Here is a 7,913-nt window from a genome sequence, read left to right as displayed (position 1 = left end):
TGACATATACAGATTGCGTGGCAGGGACTGTGCAGTCAATGGCATCACTCAATGACTCATGAGAGTGACTCCTTCACAAACGTTGTTTTAGAAAGACAAATTGGTGTCTCAGATCACATTGAACGGTTTGGCACACAACACATTTACAATGCCCCAGAAGGAATGTGTCTTTCCAAAGAATTCCATGAAGCTAAGAGCTTTTGATTTTAAGAGGGCTCGTCCGGGATTTGAACCCGGGACCTCTCGCACCCAAAGCGAGAATCATACGCCTAGACCAACGAGCCACAGGAAGTATGTGTTTAAGTCTGGAACTCTGAAAGGATAGACTTAAATCGGCCTTCAAATTCAAGCAGGAATGGTGTTAAGCTCTCTTCAGTATTCATTTTTGTACCTTCAGGCCTTTGCTACTGACAAGCTCCAACAGGGATGACTCCAGAGGGACTGCACACAGTGAATGAGAAAAAAGGGTTCCCAGTCATCCACGTCATGGTAGTCTGATGAGCTTTGAAAGAAAGCAGCTGGAATTCTCTAAGTGCCTTGAAGACCTTTCACCTCTCCTCTGAGAACCTTCGTTAGATCTAAAACTAAACGTTGGAGAGTCCCAGGTATTTAAAACCCAGAGCGGGTTGTCTTTACCAGGGTCGTTGACCAACTATGAAACACATCGCATGAGCCAAGGGGTGGAAAAAAGGCGTGGGTAATTATCAGCAGAGGTGAAACCATTATGAGACCTTCACATATGTAGTTTAACGTCTTTACACTGAAATTGAATGGCCTCAATTTCGATCAGAGTTTGTGATCTCTAACGCTTTTCCACTTGCACCTACCTAGCTTGGCTTAACTTGACTCAGCTCGATCTTTAAAGTTTCCATTAGGTGATAGTACCTGGTTACAGGTATTTTTTTAGTACCTGCCCAGTAAGGTTTCCAAGGCAATCTCAAAATGTGACATATACAGATTGCGTGGCAGGGACTGTGCAGTCAATGGAATCACTCAATGACTCATGAGAGTGACTCCTTCACAAAATCAACAACGTTATTTTAGAAATACAAGTTGATGTCACAGATGACATAGAAAGGTTTGGCACACAACACATTTACAATGCCCCAGAAGGAATGTGTCTTACCAAAGAATTCCATGAAGCTAAGAGCTTGTGATTTTAAGGGGGCTCGTCCGGGATTTGAACCCAGGACCTCTCGCACCCAAAGCGAGAATCATACGCCTAGACCAACGAGCCACAGGAAGTATGTGTTTAAGTCTGGAACTCTGAAAGGATAGACTTAAATCGGCCTTCAAATTCAAGCAGGAATGGTGTTAAGCTCTCTTCAGTATTCATTTTTGTACCTTCAGGCCTTTGCTACTGACAAGCTCCAACAGGGATGACTCCAGAGGGACTGCACACAGTGAATGAGAAAAAAGGGTTCCCAGTCATCCACGTCATGGTAGTCTGATGAGCTTTGAAAGAAAGCAGCTGGAATTCTCTAAGTGCCTTGAAGACCTTTCACCTCTCCTCTGAGAACCTTCGTTAGATCTAAAACTAAACGTTGGAGAGTCCCAGGTATTTAAAACCCAGAGCGGGTTGTCTTTACCAGGGTCGTTGACCAACTATGAAACACATCACATGAGCCAAGGGGTGGAAAAAAGGCGTGGGTAATTATCAGCAGAGGTGAAACCATTATGAGACCTTCACATATCGTTAGCTTCATAGCATAAGTGCCTAAGTCATTGACTTAGTCAAATGACTTAGGCAATTATGCTATGAAGCTAACGATATGTAGTTTAACGTCTTTACACCGAAATTGAATGGCCTCAATTTCGATCAGAGTTTGTGATCTCTAACGCTTTTCCACTAGCACCTACCTAGCTTGGCTTAACTTGACTCAGCTCGATCTTTAAAGTTTCCATTAGGTGATAGTACCTGGTTACAGGTATTTTTTTAGTACCTGCCCAGTAAGGTTTCCAAGGCAATCTCAAAATGTGACATATACAGATTGCGTGGCAGGGACTGTGCAGTCAATGGCATCACTCAATGACTCATGAGAGTGACTCTTTCACAAAATAAACAAGGTTGGTTTAGAAAGACAAATTGGTGTCACAGATCACATTGAAAGGTTTGGCACACAACACATTTACAATGCCCCAGAAGGAATGTGTCTTACCAAAGAATTCCATGAAGCTAAGAGCTTGTGATTTTAAGGGGGCTTGTCCGGGATTTGAACCCGGGACCTCTCGCACCCTAAGCGAGAATCATACGCCTAGACCAACGAGCCACAGGAAGTATGCGTTTAAGTCTGGAACTCTGAAAGGATAGACTTAAATCGGCCTTCAAATTCAAGCAGGAATGGTGTTAAGCTCTCTTCAGTATTCATTTTTGTACCTTCAGGCCTTTGCTACTGACAAGCTCCAACAGGGATGACTCCAGAGGGACTGCACACAGTGAATGAGAAAAAAGGGTTCCCAGTCATCCACGTCATGGTAGTCTGATGAGCTTTGAAAGAAAGCAGCTGGAATTCTCTAAGTGCCTTGAAGACCTTTCACCTCTCCTCTGAGAACCTTCGTTAGATCTAAAACTAAACGTTGGAGAGTCCCAGGTATTTAAAACCCAGAGCGGGTTGTCTTTGCCAGGGTCGTTGACCAACTATGAAACACATCACATGAGCCAAGGGGTGGAAAAAAGGCGTGGGTAATTATCAGCAGAGGTGAAACCATTATGAGACCTTCACATATGTAGTTTAACGTCTTTACACCGAAATTGAATGGCCTCAGTTTCGATCAGACTTTGTGATCTCTAACGCTTTTCCACTAGCACCTACCTAGCTTGGCTTAACTTGACTCAGCTCGATCTTTAAAGTTTCCATTAGGTGATAGTACCTGGTTACAGGTATTTTTTAGTACCTGCCCAGTAAGGTTTCCAAGGCAATCTCAAAATGTGACATATACAGATTGCGTGGCAGGGACTGTGCAGTCAATGGCATCACTCAATGACTCATGAGAGTGACTCCTTCACAAACGTTGTTTTAGAAAGACAAATTGGTGTCACACATCACATTGAACGGTTTGGCACACAACACATTTACAATGCCCCAGAAGGAATGTGTCTTACCAAAGAATTCCATGAAGCTTAGAGCTTGTGATGTTAAGGGGGCTCGTCCGGGATTTGAACCCGGGACCTCTCGCACCCTAAGCGAGAATCATACGCCTAGACCAACGAGCCACAGGAAGTATGTGTTTAAGTCTGGAACTCTGAAAGGATAGACTTAAATCGGCCTTCAAATTCAAGCAGGAATGGTGTTAAGCTCTCTTCAGTATTCATTTTTGTACCTTCAGGCCTTTGCTACTGACAAGCTCCAACAGGGATGACTCCAGAGGGACTGCACACAGTGAATGAGAAAAAAGGGTTCCCAGTCATCCACGTCATGGTAGTCTGATGAGCTTTGAAAGAAAGCAGCTGGAATTCTCTAAGTGCCTTGAAGACCTTTCACCTCTCCTCTGAGAACCTTCGTTAGATCTAAAGCTAAATGTTGGAGAGTCCCAGGTATTTAAACCCTAGATGGGGTTGTCTTTACCAGGGTCGTTGACCAACTATGAAACACATCACATGAGCCAAGGTGTGAAAAAAGGCGTGGGTAATTATCAGCAGAGGTGAAACCATTATGAGACCTTCACATATGTAGTTTAACGTCTTTACACCGAAATTGAATGGCCTCAATTTCGATCAGAGTTTGTGATCTCTAATAGCCCTTTTCCACTAGCACCTACCTAGCTTGGCTTAACTTGACTCAGCTCGATCTTTAAAGTTTCCATTAGGTGATAGTACCTGGTTACAGGTATTTTTTAGTACCTGCCCAGTAAGGTTTCCAAGGCAATCTCAAAATGTGACATATACAGATTGCGTGGCAGGGACTGTGCAGTCAATGGCATCACTCATGAGAGTGACTCCTTCACAAACGTTGTTTTAGAAAGACAAATTGGTGTCCCAGATCACATTGAACGGTTTGGCACACAACACATTTACAATGCCCCAGAAGGAATGTGTCTTACCAAAGAATTCCATGAAGCTAAGAGCTTGTGATTTTAAGGGGGCTCGTCCGGGATTTGAACCCGGGACCTCTCGCACCCAAAGCGAGAATCATACGCCTAGACCAACGAGCCACAGGAAGTATGTGTTTAAGTCTGGAACTCTGAAAGGATAGACTTAAATCGGCCTTCAAATTCAAGCAGGAATGGTGTTAAGCTCTCTTCAGTATTCATTTTTGTACCTTCAGGCCTTTGCTACTGACAAGCTCCAACAGGGATGACTCCAGAGGGACTGCACACAGTGAATGAGAAAAAAGGGTTCCCAGTCATCCACGTCATGGTAGTCTGATGAGCTTTGAAAGAAAGCAGCTGGAATTCTCTAAGTGCCTTGAAGACCTTTCACCTCTCCTCTGAGAACCTTCGTTAGATCTAAAACTAAACGTTGGAGAGTCCCAGGTATTTAAAACCCAGAGCGGGTTTGCTTTACCAGGGTCGTTGACCAACTATGAAACACATCACATGAGCCAAGGGGTGGAAAAAAGGCGTGGGTAATTATCAGCAGAGGTGAAACCATTATGAGACCTTCACATATGTAGTTTAACGTCTTTACACCGAAATTGCAGTTTATTCCAACATCAAAATGGGCTACAGGGCCAGACTTTTGCCACATCTGGGTCAGTCTGACCACTTGTCACTGTTTCTAATCCCTGCATATGCCCCCCTCAAGAAAACTGCTCTTACCATCACAAAGAATATTACCATATGGTCAGATGGTGCCTCTCAGCAGCTGCAGGACTGTTTTGACAGGACTAACTGGGATATCTTTGAACATCAGGACTTGGAAATGTTCACAGACAGTGTCCTCTGCTATATAAAACACTGCATAGACACTGTTACAGCAGTCAAACGGATCCGGGCTTATCCCAACCAAAAGCCCTGGATGACCCGGGAGGTCAGGCAGCTGCTGCAGGAGAGGAACATTGCGTTCAGGTCTGGCAACAGGGATTACTACACCACAGCCCGATCCAACCTGAAGAGAGGCATCAGAGAGGCAAAGGGGGACTATAGGAGGATTGAGGACCATCTGAAGAGTAATACCAGCCGGCAGGTGTGGCAAGGCATCCAGCACCTAACCAACTATAAGATCAATCTCGGAGCTGCGGACGGTGACCTGGAGCTGGCAGAGGAGCTGAATATCTTCTTCGCCCGCTTTGAGACCAGGGTACCGGAGGTATTGGAGCCACAGCAGCAACACGCCACCCATAGCTGCACCACCCTCACCCTGGAAGAGCACGAGGTGAGGCGCATGCTGCAGGCTGTTAACCCGAGGAAGGCGGCGGGTCCTGATGGTGTGCCAGGTCGAATATTGAGGGATTGTGCAGAACAGCTGGCTGGGATCTTCACCAGGATCTTCAACAAATCCCTCGCACAGGCGACTGTCCCACTCTGCCTGAAGTCCTCCACCATAGTCCCCTTGCCTAAGAAGCCCCACATCACCGGCCTGAATGACTACAGACTGGTGGCACTCACCCCAGTGGTAATGAAATGCTTTGAGAAGCTGGTCTGCAGACACATCACAGCAGCCCTGCCCCGCAGCCTGGATCCACACCAGTTTGCCTACAGAGCAAACCGGTCCACGGAAGACGCTGTAGCCACAGCACTCCATGCTGCATTAACTCACCTGGAAGAGCATGGTAGCTATGTGCGGATGCTCTTCGTGGATTACTGCTCAGCTTTTAACACCATCCTTCCACATAAACTGGTGGCCAAGCTACAAGACCTGGGGCTTCCATACAGCACCTGCATGTGGATCAACAGCTTCCTCTCGGGCCGTAGACAGAGAGTCAGAGTTGGCCATCACACATCCTCAGCCCTGAGTCTCAGCACTGGCTCACCCCAGGGCTGTGTGCTCAGTCCACTGCTCTACTCTCTCTACACACACGACTGCACTCCTCGCCACCACAGCAACATCTTTGTGAAATTTGAAGATGACACCACAGTGGTGGGGCTCATTACCAAGGGAGACGAGTCTACGTACAGAGACGAGGTGGAGCAGCTGACGTCATGGTGTAAGGCCAATAACCTCCTCCTCAACACTTCAAAAACCAAAGAACTCATAATAGATTTCAGAAGGAAAAAGGCAGAGATCCAACCACTATTCATAAATGGGGACTGTGTAGAAAGGGTGGCAAGCTTCCGCTTCCTGGGAGTCAATATAGAGGAGAACCTTTCCTGGAGTGTGAACACCTCCGAGCTGCTGAAAAAGGCCCAACAGAGACTGTACTTCCTGAGAATTCTCAGGAGGAATAACATCACACAGAAACTGCTGGTGTCCTTCTACAGAGCCACCATTGAGAGTGTTCTAACTTACTGCATATGTATTTGGTACACTAGCTGCACAGGGGCTCAGAGGAAAGCACTCCAAGGGATCATTAACACCGCCCAAAAGATCACTGGCTGCCCTCTCCCCACACTGGAAGTTCTACACAATGCCCACTGTTTTAAAAAGGCCCAAAACATCATAAAAGACACCTCACATCCTGGCCACTCCCTGTTCGAACTGTTGCCCTCAGGCAGACGGTACAGGGCAATCAGAGCAAGGACTAATAGACTCAAACACAGCTGTTATCCAACTGCAATAACACATCTGAATACTACAAAAAAAATGTCCATCACGCCACTCTTGTGTTAATCTATGCACGGCCTGAAGCATGTGTGTGGGAATGTATGTGAATGTTTTACTGTTACATCTTATTAGTATTTTAAGTATTCTATCTATTTTATTTATTGAATTTTATTGTTTTATTTATATTTTGATATTGCTAGGGATGATGCAATGATCGGGGACCATTCTTCATTTCGTTGTTCTCGTGACAATGACAATAAAGTTTCTGATTCTGATTCTGATTGAATGGCCTCAATTTTGATCAGAGTTTGTGATCTCTAATAGCCCTTTTCCACTTACACCTACCTAGCTTGGCTTAACTTGACTCAGCTCGATCTTTAAAGTTTCCATTAGGTGATAGTACCTGGTTACAGGTATTTTTTTAGTACCTGCCCAGTAATGTTTCCAAGGCAATCTCAAAATGTGACATATACAGATTGCATGGCAGGGACTATGCAGTCAATGGCATCACTCAATGAGTCATGAGAGTGACTCCTTCACAAAATCAAAAACGTTATTTTAGAAAGACAAATTGGTGTCACACATCACATTGAATGGTTTGGCACACAGCACATTTACAATGCCCCAGAAGGAATGTGTCTTACCAAAGAATTCCATGAAGCTAAGAGCTGGTGATTTTAAGGGGGCTCGTCCGGGATTTGAACCCGGAACCTCTCGCACCCAAAGCGAGAATCATACGCCTAGACCAACGAGCCACAGGTAAGGTAAGGCAAGGCAAGGGAAGGCAAGGCAAATTTATTTGTATAGCACAATTCAACAACAAGGTGATTCAAAGTGCTTTACAGAGACATTAGAAACAAAAACAAATAAAAAGCATGATTTAAAATTGATTAAAACAAGCAAACAAACAAACGAACTAAACACACACATTTCACACCTGTTCGCGCGATCTGAACCCTTATCGTAAGGGGAGCTACCAGTCCTTCTGTGGACGAGCTACTTTCTATTTTAAATTCCCTGAATTTAAAATACTCTCTAGACCCAGTCTAGACCCAGCTGGGGAGCTACCCAGAGCTCTAAACCCACTTAACAAACAAACAAACAAACAAAACAGTATATAAAATCAAAACAGATAAAATCAGAACAGTAGATAAAATCAGTAGTTAATGTAAGTTTGGAAATTTAAGCTTAACAAACAAACAAAACAGTATATAAAATCAAAACAGATTAAATCAGAAATAGATAAGATCAGTAGTTAGTGTAACTTTTG

At 44.7% G+C, this 7,913-nt stretch overlaps 5 non-coding genes across 5 annotated transcripts; all 5 read right to left on the bottom strand.

Annotated features, from left to right (window-relative positions):
- Positions 1-212: 212 nt before the first annotated feature.
- On the bottom strand, positions 213-284 carry trnap-ugg (transfer RNA proline (anticodon UGG)). The gene has a single exon. It is a non-coding gene; the product is annotated as a tRNA-Pro (tRNA).
- An 881-nt stretch (positions 285-1,165) lies between these two features.
- On the bottom strand, positions 1,166-1,237 carry trnap-ugg (transfer RNA proline (anticodon UGG)). The gene has a single exon. It is a non-coding gene; the product is annotated as a tRNA-Pro (tRNA).
- A 1,905-nt stretch (positions 1,238-3,142) lies between these two features.
- trnap-agg (transfer RNA proline (anticodon AGG)) lies at positions 3,143-3,214 on the bottom strand. Its single transcript has one exon. It is a non-coding gene; the product is annotated as a tRNA-Pro (tRNA).
- Positions 3,215-4,080: 866 nt separating this feature from the next.
- trnap-agg (transfer RNA proline (anticodon AGG)) lies at positions 4,081-4,152 on the bottom strand. The gene has a single exon. It is a non-coding gene; the product is annotated as a tRNA-Pro (tRNA).
- A 3,174-nt stretch (positions 4,153-7,326) lies between these two features.
- On the bottom strand, positions 7,327-7,398 carry trnap-ugg (transfer RNA proline (anticodon UGG)). Its single transcript has one exon. It is a non-coding gene; the product is annotated as a tRNA-Pro (tRNA).
- Positions 7,399-7,913: the final 515 nt, after the last annotated feature.

The sequence above is a fragment of the Maylandia zebra genome, linkage group LG18 (genome assembly GCF_041146795.1).
Source record: "Maylandia zebra isolate NMK-2024a linkage group LG18, Mzebra_GT3a, whole genome shotgun sequence".
Lineage (NCBI taxonomy): Eukaryota > Metazoa > Chordata > Actinopteri > Cichliformes > Cichlidae > Maylandia > Maylandia zebra.
The sequence above is the reverse complement of the archived record's forward strand: the minus strand, read 5'-3'. Positions and strand labels throughout refer to the sequence as shown.